The sequence below is a fragment of the Canis aureus genome, chromosome 29, assembly GCF_053574225.1.
Source record: "Canis aureus isolate CA01 chromosome 29, VMU_Caureus_v.1.0, whole genome shotgun sequence".
NCBI lineage: Eukaryota > Metazoa > Chordata > Mammalia > Carnivora > Canidae > Canis > Canis aureus.
In genome coordinates, this window is record NC_135639.1 from 35,698,677 (window position 1) to 35,723,159 (window position 24,483).

The 24,483-nt window shown below is 43.2% G+C and overlaps 2 long non-coding RNA genes across 3 annotated transcripts in view; one reads left to right on the top strand and one right to left on the bottom strand.

Moving 5' to 3' along the window:
• Positions 1-24,483, bottom strand: part of LOC144301414 (uncharacterized) — a 43,857-nt gene that overhangs the window by 8,373 nt on the left and 11,001 nt on the right. The gene's annotated exons all lie outside the window — the stretch shown is intronic.
• Positions 6,352-14,165, top strand: LOC144301413 (uncharacterized). Of its 2 annotated transcripts, XR_013368238.1 has the most exons (4): positions 6,352-6,413; positions 6,801-6,943; positions 12,538-12,998; positions 14,012-14,165. It is a non-coding gene; the product is annotated as an uncharacterized LOC144301413 (long non-coding RNA). The 2 variants fall into 2 exon arrangements; XR_013368237.1 differs by lacking the exon at positions 6,352-6,413 and having other exon boundaries at positions 6,688-6,943.

Below are 24,483 nucleotides of genomic sequence, written 5' to 3' on the forward strand. Positions count from 1 at the left end.
TTAATAAATAAGTTGATTTGGTTAAGGCGCTACAGATAAATGTTTGCTCTCTCACTTACAAATGGATTAAAAATCCTAGGATACATGCTCTCCATCTAGTGGTAAAAACTGGATAACCGTAAGTTCACACATGTCTGATGTAGAGGAATGAATGCATCTAAAGTGACTTTTATGGACAGGACACTCTTCTAGTCTCTGTGGGGAATATGAAGAGGGACACATCACTGACTCCAGCCCTCAGGGTGCTCACTATCTATGGAAGATTTACCATGTGCTCAGCAGCCATGTGAGAAATAGGGAGGCTCAGAGAGGTCAGGCAACTTGCTCAAGGTCATACAACTACTGAGTGCAGTATAGTGATCTAAACTCTTTCTGTTCTTTAAGCCAAAAACCTTGATGGAAATTTAAAACATTTTATATGAAAACAGATACAGATTTTTTTTAATGAAGCAGAATACAAATTTTGATGAATTGTAGGGCTTAAAGAAAAGTCTTCAAATAAATTTGGTCCACAACCCCTATTCTAGGAATTTCTATGTTTAGGAGTCCATGGAGGGAAGACGTTGACAAACTCTGCCTGGGGATGGCATTCTAGTGTAGACCAGGAGATGGTTTAGAAGGGGGAGTGGGACACTTGAAAGACCACTAGCAGCCATGATATTTAAAAATATCATTTGGATCAGTGGGCACTGACCAGTCAGAATGAGTTTCTGATAAAATCAGATACTGAATATATCAACCAGTTTAGCCATAATGTGCTTGCCATCTTCTTTGTGAAAAAAAAAGAAAAAGAAAAAAGAAAAAGGAAAAGCTTGTGTATTTTAGATAAGGGAACACATTTAAAGAAAGACAAGAATTTATAAACAAGACACTGAGAGTTCCTTTAACATGTCCCAAACCTCTTTTTCCTCTTCTATTTTCCTGCCTCTATTAGACTTTCAAGCTAGAAACTTTTACATTGCTCTTCACTTAGTTTCTCAGTTAAGTTAAAAAGAATCCTATCTTGATTTCTGTCCCTCATCCCCTTGGTTCCTAGTCCTACTTTGAGGGAGAAAGAGAGAATAAGAAATGCCTGGGGCACAAAGCCAAGAAGATATGGATTCTTTGGGAGGGAACTTTTCTAAATGGAAGAATAGGATGGTTATGGGTGTGGTTAGGGCAAAAAAAAAAAGGTGGTAATCACATAATGGATAAGGGAGAGAGTGCAAGATGTTAAGGTCAGAGACATAATCAGAGGTCAGGCTGTGGGAATCATGGGAGGCCAGTTATGTGGCTTATGTTTTTATTCTAAGTGCAGTTGGGAGCCATGGAGGATTTTTGTTGGTAGGGGAGGGGCATGTGTTAAGATATAATTTGTATTTTTAAAAAGTTACTCTAGCTATGACAACAAAATCTTGTAGGTCAAGACTGGAAGTAGGGAGATCAGGGGCTTCTACAATGCTACAGCAACAAGATGGTGGTAGACTGGATAGGAGCCATAGTGGGCACGGAAGCAAGGGGATAGATTTGAAATATCATCGACAGGTAGAGTTTATAGGGAGTCATCTGATATTATTTAGTCCAACTTTTCACATTGCAGATGAGGAAACTGGGGCTCAGGGAAGTAATGTTGAGTCACCATTTATAAATGGCAGAACCACAACTCTGACATAGGCTCTTAATTCCCAGCTTAAAGAATTTCCCATTGTACTACATAACTTTGTATGTCTTTTATTAATCTGTGCACACCTTTATCTCTCTCACCTGATTCTAAATTTCCCAAAAGCTGAGAAGTTGCCTTAGACTTAAACAATTGATTAATTCAATTTGTATTTTGAAAGGCTTGTACCAACAAGTCACATGGTAGATGAAATGTTGTAAGACAAAGTTCTACACTTCCAGGATCACCCCATCCTAGGCACAGAGAAAGAGCTTCTTGATATATCTTCAATTAAAATGATGTCGAAAAACATACAAGGTTCCAACCTACATCAAGCAAAATCCCACTGAGATTCAGATTCTAAGAGAACTTCAGGATCTTGTTTGAGTTAAGAGAGGGAAATACTAGAGGAAATTCACATTAGCTTTTTATGGAACATAACAGCCCTTGCAGGAACTGTCCCAAGGGAAAGTTGAAAGAGTGTTTGCATAATCTCTTGCCCCAACTCTAAACTCAGGGAGGACTTCACATGGGTTTAGCTGAGGATCCACATGCCCTTCCCAAGGCTTGGCCATGGAGACCTGTGGAAAGGGTGACAGAATGAGAATTAATCCTGGGGAAACTCTTTTCACTTCTGCCTGTGGAATAGTAAAACAGCATTGGCCAAGCCTTCATCTTAGGAGCTGTTTTTATCCAGCAGGATAAGCAGGGCCAGGTGGAAGCTCAAGGGAAAGCAAACGAAGGGGCTGATTTTTCATAATTAGTTCTGTCTTGGGCTTCAGATTAAAATCAGAGAAAAGAGAGAGAGGCTTCGAGTTCACATGTTGTTTAATCTAATTCAATAAGATGAGGGATTAAGGATGTAACCAAGAATCAATCACAACCAGAGATTAAGTCATAACCGGGAATAAAAAATGTTCATTTAATTTGATCATTTCCTATGTTATCTCATTTAGGAGACCATGCTTGACAAGTAACAACTGACGGGATGTGCAGATTCAGTCCAGGTAAGGGAACCCTTCCCATCTGTGTAGTTGGCAGAATTGAATGCAGCCATCTGGAAAACCTCTAATAAAAAGATGCCACTTGGTTTCAGAGAGAATGCCAAACACCTGTGTCTATTATTAATCTGAAGTCATTGAAAATTAGCTTTGAATAGCTCAGGTACTAATGACAAGTGAATTTATTTATTTATTTTTTTTTTTACTTTTTTTTTTTTTTTTTTTTTTTTTTTTTTTTATGATAGTCACACAGAGAGAGAGAGCGAGGCAGAGACACAGGCAGAGGGAGAAGCAGGTTCCATGCACCAGGAGCCTGACATGGGATTCGATCCCGGCTCTCCAGGATCGCGCCCTGGGCCAAAGGCAGGCGCCAAACCGCTGCGCCACCCAGGGATCCCGACAAGTGAATTTAAAATTATTCCTTGTACCTTATACTTCTCCTTTCTCTAGTTAAGCACAGCGGGGGTAGGGTAAGGCTCTCCTTAGGACAGATCTGTTTTCTGTGCTCTTAGCTTCTTATTCTGTGTCCTTTTCCTTCCCTCTCTGGTATCTGGTGCCTTTTTGCTGCAAATAGGGTTTCTGGGGCTCCCTGGTCAGGTTCACTCCCCCCAAACAATGTCTAATGCTCCCAAGTTACTCCTTTTTTCTCCATTGAGTCCATAAATCCTCCCACTTCCTCAGGACACTGATCTCATGCATCTGTTTGAAGGGAAGCCATGTGACTGAACTTACTCATGGTGCATGTCTTAATGTGCTAACTCATCCATCCTCTACATGGAAAGACCTTAATGGTAGAATGTAGGGGGAACAGGGGACCATGTCACAACACTTCTGTCACTATCAGGTACTCTTATTTTCATTGCCCTTATCACAATTTGTAATTTCGTAACTGTGTAATTAATTGACTGCTTTCTTTCAATTAGATGACAAACTCTGTAGGGTTGGGCCCGTGTTCATGTGCATTTCTCAGCCCAAGGAAACGGGTCCATAACTGACACAAAGGAGGAGACTCGTAACTAGCTGTGTGAATGAATGAGTAAATAAATAAATGAATACAGGTAAGAATGTACCCTGTTCCATACATGCTCAAAAGGGCAAAAGTTTAAAAACGTAGTGACACCATCTCAAAAAACAGAGGTCCTTATAGGAGGTGAAAAATTACTAGGGCTTTGTTTAAAAAGATAATGCTGTATACAAATTTCTTTATTTTTTATTTATTTTTTATTTTTTTTTAATTTTTTTATTTATTTATGATAGTCACAGAGAGAGAGAGAGGCAGAGACACAGGCAGAGGGAGAAGCAGGCTCCATGCACCGGGAGCCCGATGTGGGAATCGATCCCGGGTCTCCAGGATCGCGCCCTGGGCCAAAGGCAGGCGCCAAACCGCTGTGCCACCCAGGGATCCCACAAATTTCTTTAAATTAAAAAAGAAGAAAACTCATTGAGGCTGGCAGGTAAGTGTCAAAGAAGCAAATCCCAATTAGTTAATACCCCTTGCTTGCAGGGTATCACTTCTCAGCTCAGAAAATGAATCAATACCACTCTTTCCTCTCTCTCTCCCCTCTGCTCTAATGAGATGAAGGATTTGGAAACAGAATAGCTAGCCTGAGCCCTATGTGTTCTGCTCTCCCTCTGACACCTGAGTCCCCTACCCTTTGCAGACCCTCTCTAACTACTTCATGCTTTTTTTCCCTCTGGCTATCTTGGTAATGAGACACAGGGATACGACATTGGATGTAAAATTTACCACCTTTGCAGAGTAGCCTGCACTGCAGAAGTATCCTCGTTCTGCTTGAGTTACTATGAAAATGAGACAAAATAAGTGAAAACATGGAAGTTTTTTTTCCTCTTTTCTTCTTAGTTCATAAAACATTTGTAAACCACAGCTGTCCAGCAAGGATCTCTCTTTATCTCCTGGCATAAAAAATGAAGGCTAAAATGTTTGTAATTAATTAAGCTGGAAGATAGCTGGGGTTGGAAATGTACATATGTGTCAGGGAGCTAAGAAATTCTAAGAGGCAATAGCCTGTGGCTCCCCAAGGTAAAGACTTCTTAAAGAGGGTGATTTATCTTTAAAGCATCACTCAGGTGCCTTTTTTATATTTCTACTGTTGCTATGGAAATCACCCTTGTAAGTACATGTGGAAATGTAGAATATGTTGCCAGATGCATAAATATGGGGGTGCAAGCAAGTGGCAGGCATGTTGACACTTGTCTGTGTCCAGCTTTGGACCTGAGGGAAAAGAACTAGAATCTGGGTGAGGAAGAAAGAAGGAGTGCTATGGGATAGGCATCACCACAGATAACTTAGCGCCTGATAGACTCTAAGACCTTCTGGAATATCCAGGCCTCTATTACTTAGGCTGACCATTATGTCTGTTGTCTCAGCGTTTCCATTAACAGCATCTCTTTTCATTGCCAATATCTTCCTGGTTTAGTCGATAAATCAAATATAAGAATATAATAAGAATTCTAAGAATCTAATTTCCCCCACACAATAGAAGCATCACTGAAATGATCTCATCAGAGCTAGGATTATATTTTATGCACAGGACTTAAGTCATGAATACAGTTACTCTCTGAGAAGAAACCATCCCTTCCTTTCTTTACACTTCTTTCACTTATACCACAGCTTCAATTGATCAGTTGTGTCTCCCTTTAACCCTCCCCCCCAAAAAAAGAAGCCATCTCTTACCATTTCACAAGAGAGAGTAAAGCTGAATTGAGTCGTAGATACTGGAAGTCAGCAAGGCTCATTCATCAGTGAATCAACTAGGTCTTATATGTGTTAGCCTCCCAGATTACATATTTCAAAAATGTGGTGCAAGAAAAAAATAAATTTCTGCCTATCCTGAAGGTGCATCATTAATAGTTTCTAGCTGTGAGAAACTTAAATACAAAAGGGCACTGGGAACATTGCAGAATTCTTGGGGAAGGCTGGAAAAACACGTTGAGAAAATGAACAGGCACAAAGTAGAGTTGGGCAGCCTGTCCTCAGCCGAGATCAATGCCATAGAAGTTGTCCAACATGGACACTGCCTCCCTGCTATTGGGCATTGGACCGCACTGGAGTCACCAAGGCCATGGCTGCCCCTACAGACTAGATGTTGTTGCCTCTGCTGCCACCATCAGTATGGATAATCCATGATCCCTTCTTTGACTCATTAGTTTCTGATTCTCAGTCCCAGATGCATGAGCCATGCCTAGTTTGGGTGCTGGGGCTCTAACTAGAAAAGTGAATATCAACCCTTTGCAGCTCCCATAAGAGGAGCTTTCTGTCTTCCCCTAATTTCACAAACATAGGAAGGAAATTCAGATGTTCTACAATAAAAAAAAAAGGGGGGGGGGAAATGGTGAGTATGAAATCTGAGAACGTTAAGGGCCTTAATATATAATCTTCCAAAATAAGATCCTAAAAGTCTATTGAAATCAAGGTCAAATGAAGCCTTAAAGCTGACTCCCTTGGGTTTTTAAAAAGAGGAGATAATTTTCAATTGTCCCAGGGTATGGCTGTTAGGCTAACAGAGGAAAGGGAAAGGAGGAACAAAGGATGCTTATTAAAATTCTCGGGGACAGGGAAAGTTCACGGTCTTGGATGGAGGAGGGGGGCAGAGTTGCCAAATTTGCACCATTATCTGCCAGGAATCCCAAGCAACCACAGAGGGAGGGGAACATAATAAAAGGATGAGAAAGTAAGGAGCCAGGGAGGCACAGAATTCCACTCATAGAGAGAGGGTAAGGATGTGGCCTGCAGTTGTGACAGGAATGCTAAGGTGAGCTTTGGGTCACAGGGAGTGGTGTCCTTAGGAAATGTATGAGTGCCACAAACTACAGGTTGTGACTCAGAGGCATCCTTGAGGAAAGAGGGGATGAATGGGTGACTGGAGGCAAATACACGCACGCACACACACACACACACCCCCGAGTCATCTCACTGTGGGACAGGTCAGCTGTCAGGATGAGAAAACTTGCCAGCGAGTCACGCTGACTACAAGTGGTAGCAACCCGACACTAGTTGGCTCAGGCGGAGGAAAATTTCTCGGAAGGATAAGGGGGAGCCTCATATAAAACGCGGGGGAGGGAGCAGGTGGACCCAAGACACAAATGTCCTCAGGACTGTGTTGTCTGTGTCTGCCTCTCATCACTGCCTGACGTCGCAGACCAGCATTTCTGGCTCCGCGGAGAATAGGATCGCTGCCAGGGCCGAGGTCCCGCCCCATGGCTTCTGCCTCCAGAGGAGAGATGACCCCTTTGCATCCCGGTTCTGTAGAAACACCCAAACGAGCCTGGCTCCCCCTGCCAGGTAGGCCAGTTTAAGTTTCTGATGGTTTTAAAGGACAATTGCTAGGGGTGAGCAAACTGCTAACATTTTTGCCTTGTCCTGTGGGCAGTTGACTGTGGATAGGAAGGCGGGCCCTGATCCCTCCACCTTGGGTTTATTTTCCCCTGGATCTGACAACCAGGCAAGCAACTGGGCTGTGTAACCCACGGGCCTGCTGGGGCCCGTCCCTGCGAGCGGGCGCTGTTCTCGGAGAAGGGAGCATCACCACAAGCTCAGGTCGGTGTCTGTCTTACCTGAGAATGTGGATGAGAGAATCTGTGCAGTCTTTTCCAGGGAGGAAATCAGTAGGTGGAAAAAGGGACTCGTGACTGTGGTGGTGCTTGGGTGGTGAGGCTCTCATCCCACGCGCAACTTCCTACGCCGCCTTTGCACCGCGCGCTCCCCGCCCCTGGCTGGCCGGTGGGTTTTCAAGGGCTGGCTTGGCTTTGGGAAATACAGAGTGAGCTTACGGCTCCCACCTACCGCTTACCCCTCACGGACCTCAGGCCACACAGTTCACATCTGAAAAGAAAAAGCAGTGACTAGCCAGTCTGTCTTTATGTTCTAAGCAACGGCCCTGAGAGATTCTTGACTGAACTGACTTAATCACACAGTTGTTTTGATGTTGTACGAACAGAGCCATCATTTGTAGTCTGGGAGAAAGCCCGTGTGCACTTACCAGGCTGATGCCATCGATGTCAGCTCTATTTCCCAGCCTGGCCAGGCTTTGCTGAAATTAAACCCCACAGAGAACATTTCTGATATTATACTTGTAGTTCTTATTGCTGGGAGGATTTTCACGATGACTTTTAAACAGAACTGGATAACTGGAGAAGGATGGGTGAGCCTGCGAAGCCGCAGTCAAGCTTATCCTGAACTGCCCATGGGAGCTGAGACCGGGAACTGCAGGCCCGATTAGCTATACGTGCTACCAAGCAGCTGGTATGGAGTAATGTGTTAAGGACCCAAGTACATCCGTGTTCCCGCCAGTGCTCCAGACGGAGTCATGACCCCCAGCCTTCTTCTATGGAAAACTCAAGACCCACTGTGGAGTCAGCTGTCATTTGTTACTAGAAAGTACCTCAGGTTCATCCTTTCACATTTCTACTTTCACTCCAGTCTCTGACTTTTGGACACATTCTTATTTTTTAAAAATATTAAAAGCTCTGTCCTTTTAGGGATATATGTCAACATGTCAACTGCTTTGTCACATTCTTTGCTAATGTCAATGCCATCAGAATGTAAAAAGCTTTTTACAAGGAATTGCATTTTGAAATGAATGCCACATGAACAGCCAAGCAGAGAGCCAGAAGCTTCTAGTGAAGAGAATGAAAGCAGAACTCTGGTGGAGAGCATTTAAATCCTCCTACGGTTGTGATCTTCCTCACCCTTTCCTAGCCTCCATGGCCAACTGGAACAAAGGTGGTGTTATATTCCCTGCCTTGTGTGTGTGTCAAGGGTCATGCCTGCAGGCACACTTTAGTGTAAGCACCAAACTTTCATCCTTCCCATCCCCACCTTGACAAAGCAGGCACCTCAGGATCCTTTTTCTGCCACCAAAGTCCCCCATGCAAGTGAGAGAAAATCAGATTGCACACGAAAGATTAAACACCATGCTTCCCCATTGGCTTCCTGGCACCCTCTGATCTGCTCGGGCTTAGAGATTTCCTGTTTGGAAACCAGATGTTTTGGCCACCTCTTAGTCTATATTTTTAAGTTTATTTTTCACCCCATATCATCAGTAAATTGCGTGTGTAGGTCCATGAATGTGCTTTCCCTGTGTGTGTGTCCCTGTCTGAGATTCCTCTTCCATGTCAACTACGATGGTTCAAGTTCCGAAGCTATTCGATTGGACATTTTTACATCAGAAGAAGCACACAAATGTCTCTCCGAGCCCTGCATTTCAGAACAGTTAGCAGCAGCATGCAGAAAAGTATCCAAGAAGCTATTTCATTTCCATGGCAGCCAGGACCCAGACGCCAAAGCTTTATAGATTAAAATCAATGCCTGAATTGCATTCAGAAAGCCTGAATTGCCTGTCAGCCTTCAGGACCAGCAACGCAATGTGATAAATGAGGTGAAGAGCCTCATCCAGGCAAGGGAGTGCGCGCCGCATTAGGGAGCACTTCTGTGTCTTTTTCAAAGCAGATACCAAATGGAATGAATTACTGGGAAACAGCAAATGAATGTCAAGAATTTGAGATGCAGGGGTTGTAATTTACTAATTACTGGGAAAAGATGAACACAAAGTCAATGTGTGAAAGAATGTGATGGGGGAAGGGTGAAGCACGTGAGACAAAGAAAGTGAAGGCACAGGTAGAAGGCTCCTATTTTCTGTCCTCGTAAAAAGTGATGGATTTTCAAGGCATAGATACCTGGGTCACCCCCAACTTGGTCATTGCCAGTCTGTGTCATAAATTGCAATGAGTGGCAGATAAGATAAATAAAGAAATATCTAGATTCGCATCTGGCACACAGTAGGCAGGCAGCAAATGTTAAATCCCCCTTGCCCCAGCCCCCATTCAATTCCTTTTTCACTTAGTACAGGAATCACAGCACTTGGGACATGAGTGATTTTGCTCAGTGATTCAGTGTTAGAGAATGAGCCTCACTGCCTCCCATAGCAGATCAACAGTGAAAGACAGTAAGGCAAGGATGGACGGCTAAAGCATTGAGAACCCCACAGAGAAGCATTCAGAAAGTATGGGCTGACTGAATCATACAACTTTTGATGCTATCCTCTGCCTGTTGGTGCAGACCTGTCCAATGGCAAGATAACAACGTATGCTTTCATTCTCCAGTGTCCTTGCCTCTCTTCGATGACATTAATGCATTCTCTGAGTCCAGGGGGAGCTGGGCATGTCATTCCAATCAGCCATGTGCTCCTAACAGGGCTGTAGCTTCCAGCGGCCAAGAGGGACTCCCTGGGGTCTCCTCTGCCATGAGGGATAGGAAGGATGCCATCTGAAGAGGAACCATAAAGTAATTGAGTATGACCTGGAGTGGGAGTCAAGACACAGAGAAGCCTGTCCCGGCTCACCCACTAACCAGATGTGGAAAACATGGACTCAGACCAGAGGATCATTTCCCAAACTATTTTTACTAGTTCTTTAAGACACTGTGATAGAAACAGCTTGTTTTTCCTCAATACTTACCACTTCCTTGTTGGTAACAGTACCCTTGATTTTTAGCTATGAATATGGCTGCTCAAGATATAGAGACCACACTTCCTAGCCTTCCTTGCATTTTTGCCATGTGATGAAGTTCTGGCCAATGAGATGAAAGAGTAGACAGGGTGTGCAATTTCTTGGAAGAGTCATTGGAAAGAAGAGTGTGTGTGTCCTTCTACCCTTCGTTCTTCCTGGTGGTATGTGAGTTTGTGGTGGCTGAAACTGGAGCAGCCATCTTGGGCTTTGATATGAAAGCCACATGCTGTGCAGAGTGGAATGATATGACAGAAGGAAACCGGGTCTCTGACATTGCAAGAAGCCATGCCAACCCCAGGCGCTCTAGATTTCTTTTACATGGGAGACAGAAGGTCACAGTTACTTTGGGTTTTCTGTTAATAGAAACTGAACCTAATCTTAATTAACAGCGATGTTGGGCAGCCTGGGTGGCTCAGCGGTTTAGTGCAGCCTTCAGCCCAGGGTGTGATCCTGGAGACTCGGGATCAAGTCCCATGTCAGGCTCCCTGCATGGAGCCTGCTTCTCCCTCTCCCTGTCTCTCTGTCTCTCTCTGTGTCTCTCATGAATAAATAAATAAAATCTTAAACAAACAAAAAACAAAAAAACAGAGATGTTAATAGATGTTCTACCAAAAAAGTTTCTTTGGGCAAATAAAGTATGGAAATTTTGTGTATTATACGTCCTTTCTAAAGACTTGCAATGCACTCTAGTACATTACAGGATCTAAGAAGTCGTCTATAAAGAACTGTACTCTCTTATGAATTTCTCCCAGAAGGCTAGTGTTCTATAGATCCTTGCAACTCAGAACATGGTCTGTGGACCAGCATCACCCAGGAATTTGCTACAAATGCAGAATCACAGGAAACCTTGGACCCACTGTGTTAGAATCTTCATTTTTCACAAGATTCACAGGTAATCTGCCTACATAGTAAAATCTGAAACACATTGCTACTGATTACAGTGTGGAAAATGGTGTCCTGTGATCCTAGATTTGGGCACAAAAATAGCCACATATTGCCAGGGTATACGTCTGGAGTCCCAGCAGCAAAAGAGCAGTCATGGGTAATTCTCACAGCCACAAACTGGTCCTGAGCTCTGCAGGCTGCTACTATCAACCCCATGAATCCTCAGGGTGATTTCAGCTCTAAGCTTTGAGTCATTTTCAAAGCCATGCCTTTTTTAATTGACACGAATGAATTGAGACCAGAGTCTGTGGCAGCCATCATCTTCCTCTGCTCCCAGCCTACCTCTGCTTCTGTGGGCACTGCTGGGCAGGAGCTGGTCTCCTTCCAGGGTGGCCCCCTGCTACTGCACCCCTGTTTGATCAACTGGTGCTTTTCTCCACAAGTTTACTTGGATCTACAGGAGAGTCAGGAGGGACTTCCAGCACACCCAGTGCTACCTGCCAGGGCCTACACAAGCTGCCAGGGGTGTGCTCCAATCAGTCTTTTTCAATCACACACAGGCTCACACGCAGGCACCTAGTCTAGTCAATCAAGGGATCAGCTGAATTAGGTTATATTGTTTGTGTAACAGAAACCAATAGGATCAATCCCATTTGCTTCCTACTTTACAGCTGATCTGGTGGTAGTATGTTAGAAGCTCTGCTAGGCAGTGGTAAAGATTTTGTTCTCTGGAACCAGACTTACTGGGTTTGAATCCAGGCCAACCAGGCACTAGCTGCATGACTTTACTCAAGTTACTTGACCTTAACATCAACAAACCTTGGTTTCCTTGCCTGCAAAACGGAGCTAGAATTTGCATCTGCTTCCTGGATTTGTTTTGAGGATTGCATAAGGAATAAATAAAAAACACTTGGAATAGTTCCTGGTCTATAGGAAGCATTATAAAAATAATAAAAATTTTAAAAATAGATATATTTGCATGGGTAATAAGTAATTGCCATTATCATTTGGGGGATTAAAATCTAAATCATGTGGCTAAAAATCTAAAAAAGAGGAAAGAAGTCTAAATATGTCGTATGAATTGACATAAAGTATTTCAGGCCCGTTTCTCCCATGGGGTATCAGCTAAACAAATGATTGTCAGTTTCATTAAAACAGAACAGATCATTCGAGCAAACACACACTTAGTGCATGTCTACTGAACATCAAGGTAGGAGGTCTATGCTGGGCACTGTGGGAAATGCAGTGACATAGCGGATAAGGTGCCTGCTCTGTGATTCAGTATGAGAAAGGCATTGGCACAAATATCTTCATTAGATGTTGAAAACGTTGAAAATGCTCTAATATGTTCCATGAAAGTAGAAAAGCACATAGTAATCACAGGTTCCTGTACCAGGAGCTACATATGCACCTTTAGCATACATTCTTTCTTTCGATATTTAAAACAAGTCTATGATGATGGTAAAAATCATTCTCATTTTACAGATCCATGGGTGGAGCTTCAAAGACCTTCAGAAAATTGCCAAGTTCTAATACCTGCTAAGTCAAAGAGCAGTATTCGAATTCAGGTCCGGCTGCCACCACAACCCTTGCTTTTTCCTTCACACTAGACTGCAAAGAAGAACAAAGCCTTCACAGAGAAAGTGACCTTTCAGTTGGGTCTTGAAAGAGGAGTTGGGTTGTCAGGCAGAGTCAGGAATCAGAGGAGGAGGGCAGACTGTGGTGAGCTGAAGAACGCCCTGGCCCCCTACAGAGGCCGACAAGGCCAGCAGGAGAGGAGACTGGGGCTGGCAGAGATTAAAAGAACTGTGAGACACGGAGATGGGAAGCTTGACAGTCCTGACGTGACAGAGGATCCTAAGTCAGAGATGGAAGAGCTTGGACTGCGTGCCTTGGACCAGCTACTTGCAGGGCCTCAGAGTAGAGGGAGGAGGGCCCAGGGAGAGGTAAGAGGGGGCGCTGAGGTATGAGGCAGCAAGCACACAAGCCCCATTTAGAGACATTCAAAACTTAAAACTCCAAACCAGACAAAATACCCTACTGTACTTGCAAAGCCCAACAAGCCTGCAGTGAGCCTGGCCTTGCCGCGACCAGTTCGTAGTTGCTTTGAGACAGTGGTGTCCCAGGGCAAAAGCAGTGCAAAGCTGGAGTCAAGGAGACCGATGAGGAGGCTGTGTGTGGAGGATGATGAGGCACAGATTGAAGACCTTGGCAGGGGAGCCGATTCTGATGCATGGTTAAGACATTTAAAAACCCTCCTTATCTGTGACTCAACAGCTGGATTTTACATCTGGCTCTATCACTTCCTTGATTATCACTTGCAGTGGGGGAAAGAGACCCATGAACTAAGCATTACCCATTGTAGGTCTGCTCTTGAAGCTCCTAACATTCAAATGGATGGAATTTCTTTCTGTAATGCTGGCGATGTAACTGCGCGCAGCCTCCCAGCCCACCGGGGTGGGGGCGGGGGACACGAGAGAGAATGGTTAAATAAAAACAGTTCTATTTTGGGCACGTTTTAATGACAACCTCCTCTTCGAAATATTTTTCTTGCAATGCCTTTTCTGTGCAGTGTCATTGGAAGTGTTTTTAATTTCAGAGAGAGGCTGCGGCACAGGATGTTAATCAATGAAATTCTGGCATGCTTTTCTATGAATGTGCCTCATTATTTATATTTACCACTGACAGAGATGAGTGCTTCAGCCCAGGCGATATTATCATTCATGCCTGGTTAATACAGGAAAAAAACAAATGCTGTAGGAAATGCATCCTGATGCTGCTGGGAGGGAGAAGGACCTACTCTAGGTCTCTGGGATATTTCATTGTCCCTAGGCCTTCCCTGTGAGTCACAGGACAGAAATTGGAGGCGGAGAATGCAGAATAGCACAGTCGTCTGGACTAAAAAATAAGTTTGGGCTGAAATGCTGGATAATAGTATTTATGTATTCCTTGCTTGCAGGTTCCTGCAATGCTTTCTGTTCTGTATGCATGGGATGCAGCCAGCAATGCCAGCGTTTTTGTTCCTCTGAATTCCTGTCGTTGGACACTGCCAGGATTTAGGGTGGGGTCAGCCCGGGGCCATTTTAGCCCCAATAAAGGTCTGTTTTATTAAAGGCCTGCTTGTCCCTTGCCTGTTTACTGCTGCCTAATACAACACTTTCTTTATCTCTTTTTGGCGCCGCCCCAAAGAAAGCAGCGAGACTTGCTGCCTTGGGATTCTAGCTTCTATCTTCAGTCTGGTCGCCTGGGGTTTAGGGGCTCAAAAGGGGAAAAGCTAGAGCACAGCATTTAGGACAGAAGTCCCTGTGTGCCGTAATCGATGCAGGGCAGCCGCATGGATGACCAGGATGCTTCTGAGCCTCGCTGTTGCGTGGTTTCTGCCCCCGGCAGTGGGAGAACCTGCGGTGTCACTCACATGCTCCCCTGCCTCTGCCTACTCCGGGGACAAGATGCCGAGCCCAGGGACTGGGAACCTGCCAGGTGTTTCCCTGGGAGACCTAGCTAGTACCTGGGAATGTGCACTCTGATTTTATCTGAACGATTACCCTGTTTTCACCCACTTCTCTGGTCCGGGTGGCCACTGGGCTAACAGGTCGGGTCACCTGTAAGCAGAGTTGGCATCCTGAGTGTGCGCCCTGGGAGGTTGCACAGGGCTCCACACTGTAAAGCGCCCCCCGTCTTATGTATGGGTTTAATGTATGTAAGTATTTCTTAGCACTTTTTAAAAAAGATTTTATTTATTTATTCATGAGAGACACACAGAAAGAGGCAGAGACATAGGCAGAGAGAGAAGCAGGCTCTCTGTGGGGAGACCGATGGTGGACTCAATCCCAGGATCCCTCGATGACACCCTGAGCTGAAGGCAGATGCTCAACCACTGAGCTACCTAGATGCCCCTCTTAGTGCCTTTAAAATAAGGGGACTTGGATTTTCATGTGGCACTTGGGTGCTGCAAATTAGGTAGCAGGTCTTGACTATAAGACGGGATCTTTGAGCATTCCCGAGGAAGGCAACTGACTGTGGAGAAAGTTCCTTTTTTAGGTTCACCAGTGATATTCCAATTCTCAGGGGATTAAAGGAAGCATATGAGGCAGTGACAAGTATGAATGCCTACGAAATCCTGAGATCTGTTCACAGCTGAGGAGTGGGGCCCACTGATTCAGTAGAAAGGCCAAGTGTCGTGTAGCCTTGAAATGGCCAGCCCTGCAGAGCTAGAAAGTTCAAAGAGGGTGGTTGGCAGTGGCAGGTGTAGCTGGGAGGTCAAGGAGGTGGAGTAGAAAGAGGCCCTTGAATATACCCTTGAAGAGGTAATCGGAGACCTAGAGAAGTCTTGGAAGAGAAGGGTAAAAGCCGGCTGGAATTGAGAGGAGAATTCCAAAAGTGAAGTGGAGACCACAAGAAAGAGAACGTGTTTGGGAGACTTTAGAGATGAAAGTTGGTAGGGCTGCAGATGTGCAGATGGGTGGCCTGCACCAGTCTGCTGGTCACTGCACAGGCGCGGAGGGCAGAGGAAAAGAACTGGGCCAGGACACCAGCAAAGGGGGTGAGGAGAGGGAGGGCCATGGCGGAGGCTCTAGCACACACCTGAGTTCCCAAATCCTTGCCACCGCCACCACCCTCACCCCGATTGGCAAGCTCCTGAGCAGCCACTGGTGAAGCAGAAGGAGGGTGTCAAGCAATGCTTCTGAAAATCTGGTCTGCGAACATGTGCAGGAGAACCACTATCTGGTGTTTGTTCCTAATGCATTTTCTAGATCCTAACCTGGACCTCCACTATCAGGATCTCTCAGGGCCCTGGGCACGGGAGGGCAGGAATTAGCATTTTATGCTAAAGTTCCCAGGTAGTCCTGATGGCCCCAAACATATTTGAAAACCGGGAGGAATAGATCCGGCTGTGTCGGGAGGGCCCAGGTAGGGAGTGAGGTCAGCGAGGGCAGATCCTGGGCACTGGACTGTATAATATAGTGGTGCAGGGGCTGGGTCAGAAAGGGAGGGTGTGGATGATGACTCGAGTCATTGCAATGCACAGCTGTCACAAACGGAGGTGCCTCTCAGCAGCTTCCCACCACCAGTCCCCAGCCAATTCCACACACACCCCCCCTTCTTGACTCTCTGAGAGTAACTCTCTCCTGCAATCACCAGGGAGGATTAAGAATTTCCAGTGAAGACTGTTACTGAAAGTTGTACTCGGGCCTATCTTATTTTTGTTTGGAGGTAGTTCGCCTAAGGAAGGTCCAAACAACACAAGCCATATGAGGGGTTTTTAGGATAAAAGGGAAGATCCCATCAGCTCGATGTACCGAGTATGCCCAGTACTTGGCTCTGCTCCCAAGCCAAGCACTACCCACTGGTTTCTTCTTCCTTCTCCAGCCTCACGCTTTGTTCAAACTCTCCTTGCTAAAATATCCAGAAAACTTCCAGGCCTTGGCTTTGGCAAAATTCCTTATTCTGGGTTCAGCCTTTCAGCCCTAGACAAATTCAATCTCCTTAGGCCACCGATTCTGCTAGCGTGAAGAAGCTGGCAGGATTTATGTGTGTTCCTCACATTCAGCCTCTTACTCAGTTTCCCTAACCTCTGGCTTCCTCTTCTCTCTAAGATTCCTTTGCAAATCTATTTTGATTAATCCCTGACTGATGTCTCACTAATCTGATGATTCCTTCCAGGCAGACCGGTTTGCTTCCCAGCTTCTCAAATAACTGATTCCCAAAGAACTTCTCAAGATACCAACAATCCCATGGTTCCTGAATGTTTTCAAAAGCAGTCTTTCTCAAACGTTAGCATGCAGACAGGTCACCTGGGAATACACAGTCTCATTTAGAGGGTTTGGGCGGGACCTGAGATTCTGCTTCTGGTCCCAGTCATGCTTACGCTTCTGGCCCACGGTTCGTACCCAGAGTGGCAGGTTTTATAAAGGAGTAGCTCATAATTCTCTCCCCTGTCCTGCTCTATCTGCTCCAGGCTTACTATTATTTTTTAATCATATCCTCATTCTACTTTAAACACAGGAACAGGAAAAGAACCTATCTGTAGCTAATTTGGATTTAGTTTTCTTGTTTCTAGTCAACTTGATCTCTCTAAACCAACTGCAAATTAGCATCCCACCCACAAATTTCTACCATTTTCTTTGCATTATTTTCTCAGGGCCCAATTGCAAATGTCTTGTGCACAAGACATGTTATAGAGATAGAAGGACAGTGAGTTGTAGACAGCAGCGAGCAGGCAGGCTTCCTCCAACCACCAGATGACATGGAACGAAGCTCCAAAAGTTGGGCTCGGAGGGGCCTAGTTCCCCGTGCCCTGGGCCACTTGCTGAGTTATCTCACATACTCTGTCTCATGGCTTTCACACCCAGCACCTCAGTTTTCTCATCCTTTGCATTAGCAGTTGTTAAGTAAAAAGGAGCCAATTGCTAGAACTCCTAATTTTAGAAAAAAAAAATCATAATTTTTCTACTTGTATTTAGGGGCTGAAAACATTTATTTCTTATAACATTTACATTTTAAATAAAGATTTCTTTATATTTGCACTTTTTATTTTGTACTAGGTAAGTGAATTGAGTGAATTGCCTCTCTAAAAATAAAGTTTTGGAATTGTGACAAATGTTTTACAATAGTAATATTTGAAGATGGAAAAATGGTTATTATTAAACATACATCTTAGGTCTTTCCTGTCACTAAAACCTTCTGCTTATTCCTCAGGATCCCCACCACCTTCAAACCACTGCCTGAATTTCTTAACTTCTCACAGCTGAACCCTTAGAATGACCCATACTTATTCAGAGACATCTTCATCCACGCTGTCTCATGAAGTGTCTGAAGTGGGCATCTGTTATCACAATTGTACTGAACTTGCCCTACAAGGACATTAGCTATCTCTCAGTCACTGAGTCTAATGGCTTCTCAGTCTGTTTATTTGCCCTGTCTGAGCAGGTGATGCTGTCAACCCAGAAGACCAGAAACAAAGCAAGGATGTCTACTTCACCATGTCTGTTCAACCTTTGCATTATAAATATTTATAATACAAATATATATACAAGGTATATAATACAAATATACATAATAATTATGTATAATATATAAATGTGTTAGATATTTATGTACGTAAATGTATTGTATATTATATATAATATATATTTCTGTACATTAAAATGTTTTGACGTCTCAAAAAAAAAAAAAAAGAGAAAAGAGAAAGGATCGTGCCTGGGGAGAGGCTGGTTCTTCTAAAACTAGTCAATTCTAAGCGATTACAAAGGGCTCAGCTGAAAGCATGCATTTGTATTAAAACTAGACAATCTAGAGCCAAACTTTCTCTGGCCCAAACTCCCCAGAAGGCAGTCTTCCTCTACTTTAATCATCCCAGGGCCCGGTACCAGGCAACCAGACACCATCCTTAGAGCCTAGAACCTGCTGAAATTGTTCAAACTAGCCAGTGCTAAACTGTTCATCCTTCTCTGCCTTATCTTTCCCACAGAAACCCTCATAAAGACTCCATCCTTGGTTTTCCCCTTTCTCCTGTTTTCCTCCTGACTACCTAAGGCTTTCCACGTGGCCCTGTGTGGCATGCCATGCCTCCTGTTACTAGGACTTGTGAGAATAATAAACTTTTGTTTTTCTGAACCTCTCCTGTGTTTTCTCTTGTGGTTGTATCTGACTGATCATCACATAAAATAACTAGAACACCTTGTTCCTGGGGATTTTAGACAGAGCCATAAATCAAGAAAAAAAAAATACACAGCATCTAGATAAAGAAAGCAAGAAATATCCATAGATGACATGATTATCTATGTAGACATTTCTTTAAAAAAGCCTACTAGAATTAATGAGTGAGCTTAACAAGGCTACATCATCAAGTGGACATTGAAATTCCAAAACAAAACCGTTTACAATAGCATCCAAAAGAAGAGATACTTAAGGATAGATATGACCAAAGATGTTCAAGGTATGTACACTGCAAACTATAAAACATTGCTGAAAATAATGAAAGAGGGCCTAAATAATAGGATCTTGGAATGGATGTGGAGCAGAAGAATCAATATTATTGCCAATTCTCCTCAGATTTACGTATAGATTCAAGGCAGTACAACTGAAATTATAGTTGGCTTTTATTTTTGTAGAAATTGACAAGCTGTTTCTAAAATTCATAGGGAAATGCCAAAAACTTAGAATTGCCAAAACAGAATTAAGTTGGAAATCTTATACCACTTGACCTCAAAACTTATTCTAAAGTTACAGGAATCAAGATATACGTTGTATTGGCATAAAGATAGACAAATAAATTAACAAACAGAATAGAAAATCCAAAAATAGACCTACACATATGTAGTAATTGATGTCTGACAAAGGGGTGCTAGAGCAATTGGATCTTTGTACACAAGAAATTAACATTAACAAAAGAACTAAAACATATTTTTAAAAAAAAACAAAACCTCTTCAGTCTATAGCTTGTACCATATATAAAAATTAACTTAAAAAGTGGATTGGGATGCCTGGGTGGCTCAATTGGTTAAGCATCTGACATCAGCTCAGGTCCTGATCCTGGGGTTCTGGGATAGAGCCCTGAGTCCATCTCCCTGCTCAGTGGGGAATCTGCTTCTCCCTCTCCCTATCTCCCTGCTCACACTCTCTCTCTCTCAAATAAATAAATCAATAAAATATTTTTTAAAAATGGATTATCGACCTAAATATAAAACCCAAAACTGTGGAAATTTTAGGAAAAAACATAGGATAAGAACTCCACGACCTTAGTTTACCCTGAGATTTCTTAGTGACGGCACAATCCACAAAAGAATGCATTGATAAATTGGACTTTATCAAAAAGAAGAACAGTTCTTCGAATGACATTGTTAAGGCTAGTGTAAAAAAAAAAAAAAACAACAAAAAACAAACACACAGCCTGGGGCGGCGGGGATGCTTATAAATCACGTATCTGGTAAATGACTTCTGTCCAGAATTCATAAAGAATTTTCAGATCTTAATCCAGAAGTTCACTGACAAGTGAAGGTATGCACAAAAAATCTATCCTTTGCCATCCATATAACAAAATACTACTCAGCAGTCAAAAAGAATGAACCAAGGATAAACTGCGAAGATGGGTATAATCGACTCTAATCGTGCTGATTGCAAAAAGCCAGCCAAAAAGAAGTCCCCCTGTCCACGTCTGTTTACGTGCCCCGCCGTAAGGTAGAAGGAATTAGTAGGGGCTGGGAGCGGCTCAGGTAGCTGCCTACCAACGGGGCGGAGGCCGGAGGGAGGTAAAAAGGGATGGCCAAGGAGCACAGGGCAGTTTGGGGGATGAGAGGCGTCCGTTCTCTTCATCACAGTCCCGGGTTCAAGGGTGTGTACATTTGTCAGCGCATCGTCTCTTGCAGTCCCTGCTGCCCTGCCTCTCCCTGACCTTTGTCTGTTACTACTGCGCATCCTTCTAGGATACCCCAACTTTCGTGGGCTTTGGCTTCCTAAAAGAAAAGGAGGGGGGGCAGTCCGGGTGACTCAGCGTTTTAGCGCTTCAGCCCAGGGCGTGATCCTGGGGTCCCGGGATCGAGTCCCGCGTCGGGCTCCCCGCATGGAACCTGCTTCTCCCTCTGCCTGGGTCTCTGCCTCTCGCTCTCTCTCTGTGTGTGTCTCTCATGAATAGATAGATTAAAACCTTAAAAAAAAAAGAAAGAAAGAAAGAAAGAAAGAAAGAAAGAAAGAAAGAAAGAAGAAAGAAAGAAAGAGAAAGAAAGAAAGAAAGAAAGAAAGAAAGAAAGAAAGAAAGAAAGAAAGAAAGAAAGAAAGAAAGAAAAAAGAAAAGGAGGGGTGACAGCATTTCAGGAAAAAATCTTTCAGGTGAAGAAGTATGAAAAGCTTCCTTACTTCTGTGGTACGACTGGGGGCTGGGGGTGGGGTGGGAAAACCTCGGCTTCTGGCCCCTCTCCTTCCCTTCCTTCCCTTCCCGAGCCTTTCTCCCCACCTCCAGTTCTCTCTGCAGATGAGCACTGGGGTAATTGTCTCAGATGATCATCTGGAACGTTCCAGTGTCCTGCTTAGAGGCTTCTCGAGGCTCCCTATTGTTTTGTTTTGCGTATATTTTTATTGGTGTTTGATTTGCCAACATACAGTATAACACCCGGTGCTCATCCCTCAAGTGAGGCTCCCCGTTGTTAAGACAAGGTCCTTGGCGGGATGAGCCTGGGTGTTATGCTATATGCTGGCAAATCGAACTCCAATAAAAAAAATATACCAGAAAAAAAAAAAAAAAAAAAAAAAGACAAGGTCCGGGTAACTTAGCCAGGCAGCCAGGCACTTTCCAACCCAGCCCTGCCTGGACTTCATCTCTTTCCTCCTCTGTAATGAATCCTCTGCTCCAGCCAAGCCGGTCTCCTTCCCCCTTCCACAGAGCTCTATCTCTTCCAGCTGCTTCTCCTCCTTGACTGATAGCTCCCTCCTTGGAGGCTTAGCCCCAGCCCTTTGGTTCCCTGCAACCTTTCTGACTCTGAGTCATCATTTCCTTTTCCTCCTTGGATTTCAGGCTGTTTAGGTCCAAACGTTTGGGCAATGAACCACACCTTGTTTTATGAAAGTTTTATTCTGCTATTTAACTTTCCACATATGTATGTATGTTTCTCTCTCCATTTGGGCGATTGCTTTCCTACGTATGTTGCAAAAACATCAGTGCCTCCAGCTGCTCAAACCATAAAGCTCCTTGTATTCAAATACTCCGGGGGAAAAGCTGCATACCATGCCCCTCTCTAGAAGATTCCCATTGCCTATCAACATATTAAAAAAATCTTAAAAAGTCCTGTACCGCTGAAACTTGGATTATATATTTGATTCGTTTCTTTACTTATTTTCTGATTCTTAACTGTTGAGAAAATCCTTCTTAACTTGAAAGGATGTTAATATTCCTCAGAATTGCTCTCAGAGTTGGGATGCCTGGGTGGCTCAGCGGTTGCGCATCTGCCTTTGGCTCAGGGTGTGATCCCGGGGTATCAGGATCGAGTCCCGCATCTGGCTCCCTGCATGGAGCCTGCTTCTCCCTCTGCCTATGTCTCTGCCCCTCTCTGTGTGTCTCTCATCAATAAATAAATAAAATCTTTAAAAAAAAAAGAATTCCTCTCAGAGGAGATTTGGGAAGTCCTGAATTAGATTATGAACACTTTATCCATCCCTGTAACCCCACCATGGTGCCTAACCTACTGACCTAGTGCTTAGTAGGTGCTTAGGATGTATTCAGGGATTTGGTGAATAATCGTTAATGTTTTGCTCACTGATCTAAATTCTTCTAAGAGTTTCTTTCTGTGCCATCTTGAGAATGCCATAAAACAAATAAATAACCTTGCTTCCATTTCTTATTAAATTTATTGGCAGTAGACTCTGAAGCTTAATGGGATTTCTAAGTCCTCTATATGCTCCCATGTCTGCCTGAGAAAGATAGTTTGTACTCCAACACAGTGGGAACATAAAAAGTTCACTGAATTTTCTGCTTCTAGTACACCAGACCCAGGCTCAGCTTTTTGTTTCAATGTCTGCCTTATCGTTTCATTTCACTCAGAGAAACGATTCAGAGCAAGGCTGGGGAGCCTTCTGGACTTCCGCAAAGGAACTACACAGAAATGTTACACAAACGGGTCATACTTCCAGGTCTCATTTTTTCACATTCCTGGGTTTGGATGTACTTTCACCAGCATGCTAGATAGAGAAGCTAATGATTTGGATCTGAATCTGAGATAGCAAAAGAAAAATAACTACAATTATTTCAATAACCAAAGTTGTGGTAGGGTTGCTAGCACCATGAAGCCAAAGTTTAATATTGGGATTCGAAAGTATTAGGAAATCTTAGAAAGGATTGACAGCGTTAGTGATTTTATTTTAGTTTTTTAGTTAGTAGGACTTTTTTTAAAAAATTGCTTTTAATAGGTGATATATCTTATACATTGTAGTATTCATATTATGTCATACAATGTAATTCATTAAACATACATATATGTGTATATATATATAACAAAAATTCAACACATACAAAAGAGTGTATATCAAAAAGCTAATTCCCTCCCATCTCTGCTTCCCACCCAACCTGCCCTCCCCAGAGGCAACCCTTTTTAAAAGATACTTTTTGAATCTTTTGAACACATTCTATTCATATATAAGTACATATTTATGCAATCCCAAATGCTATCATGCAACTTACACTTCTTAACCTTGCTTCTTTCTTAGTATGCAGGAGACATGTCCATTTTAGTACCTTTAGGGCTTCAGTGTCCCATTCACCGTCTATTATTTCCATAGTGATGACCATTTTGTTTATTTTAATTTTCTTGCTAGCATAAATGATCCTATGATGAATATTCATATATGCACATGTCCTTTCACAAATGTGTGAATAAAACCATGTAATTAATAATTCTTATATTTAGAAATTTTGGGGTCAAGAGGTTTACATATTTTTAAACTTTAATGGATCCCACTAATTTGCTTTCTTTAGCAGCCGTGGTGGAATTTACAATTCTACCACCAGTGTATGACTGTCATTTCCCAACACCCTTATCTATACTATTTGTTATCCAACTTTCCTTTTAACTTTTTCCAACATAAGTTAAAGACATGTCATAATTTGGATTTCTTACAGGATAAGTGAAGTAATGCGAAACATTTTTCCAGATGAAAAACCTACAATACTTCCTTTTCTGTGAATTATGCATATTCTTTATCCATGTTCTGTTGGGGTATTGTCTTATTATTGATTCATGGGAATTCTTTTTTACTGTCTGTGGTATATATCAAAATAACTGACTTTAATCATTAATATTAAACTCCTGAAGGAGACATTAGACCATGATCTCTTCTAAAGTGTCATTCTCTTAAATCTGTCTTTTAAAAGATGTGTTAGAGACTGCTTCAGAGATTATTGATCTCCTTCCACTTGAGCGTCATAAAATTCTTCCTACCAAAACAAGACCACAGTTACATATCAGCACACTCTGTATCAGCTTTCCAAAATTAGCTAGTAGATTTAATAGTTTTTTTTTTTTTTGAAATGAGGTATGCTCATGACTTTATGTTCTAGCAGAAGTAGGCTGCATATCTGCTATGGCTAGTGGGATTTATTCAAGGAACAACCCTCCCATTCCCTCTAGATCAGAGCTTACAGATTGGCCACCCAAGGGCCAAACACAGCCATGATGTGTTTTACTTGGCCAGCATGGTGTTTAGAAAAAATTTGAATTAGTTACCCATATTAAAGACAGTGGGTAATTTTACAGGAATATCTAGACTTCTGGCTTCTGCTGACAAATCACAAGATCTGGCAACACTGCATCTCCACATGACAACAATTGGCTGGAGCTTGTGGGTATCTGCTCTTTTCATGGACCATGCATCTCTATGTTCTTCAACCAAGCCTGCCTCATTTATATCACCTGCCAATTTCCCAGACGTGTTTGCCTTCGTAAC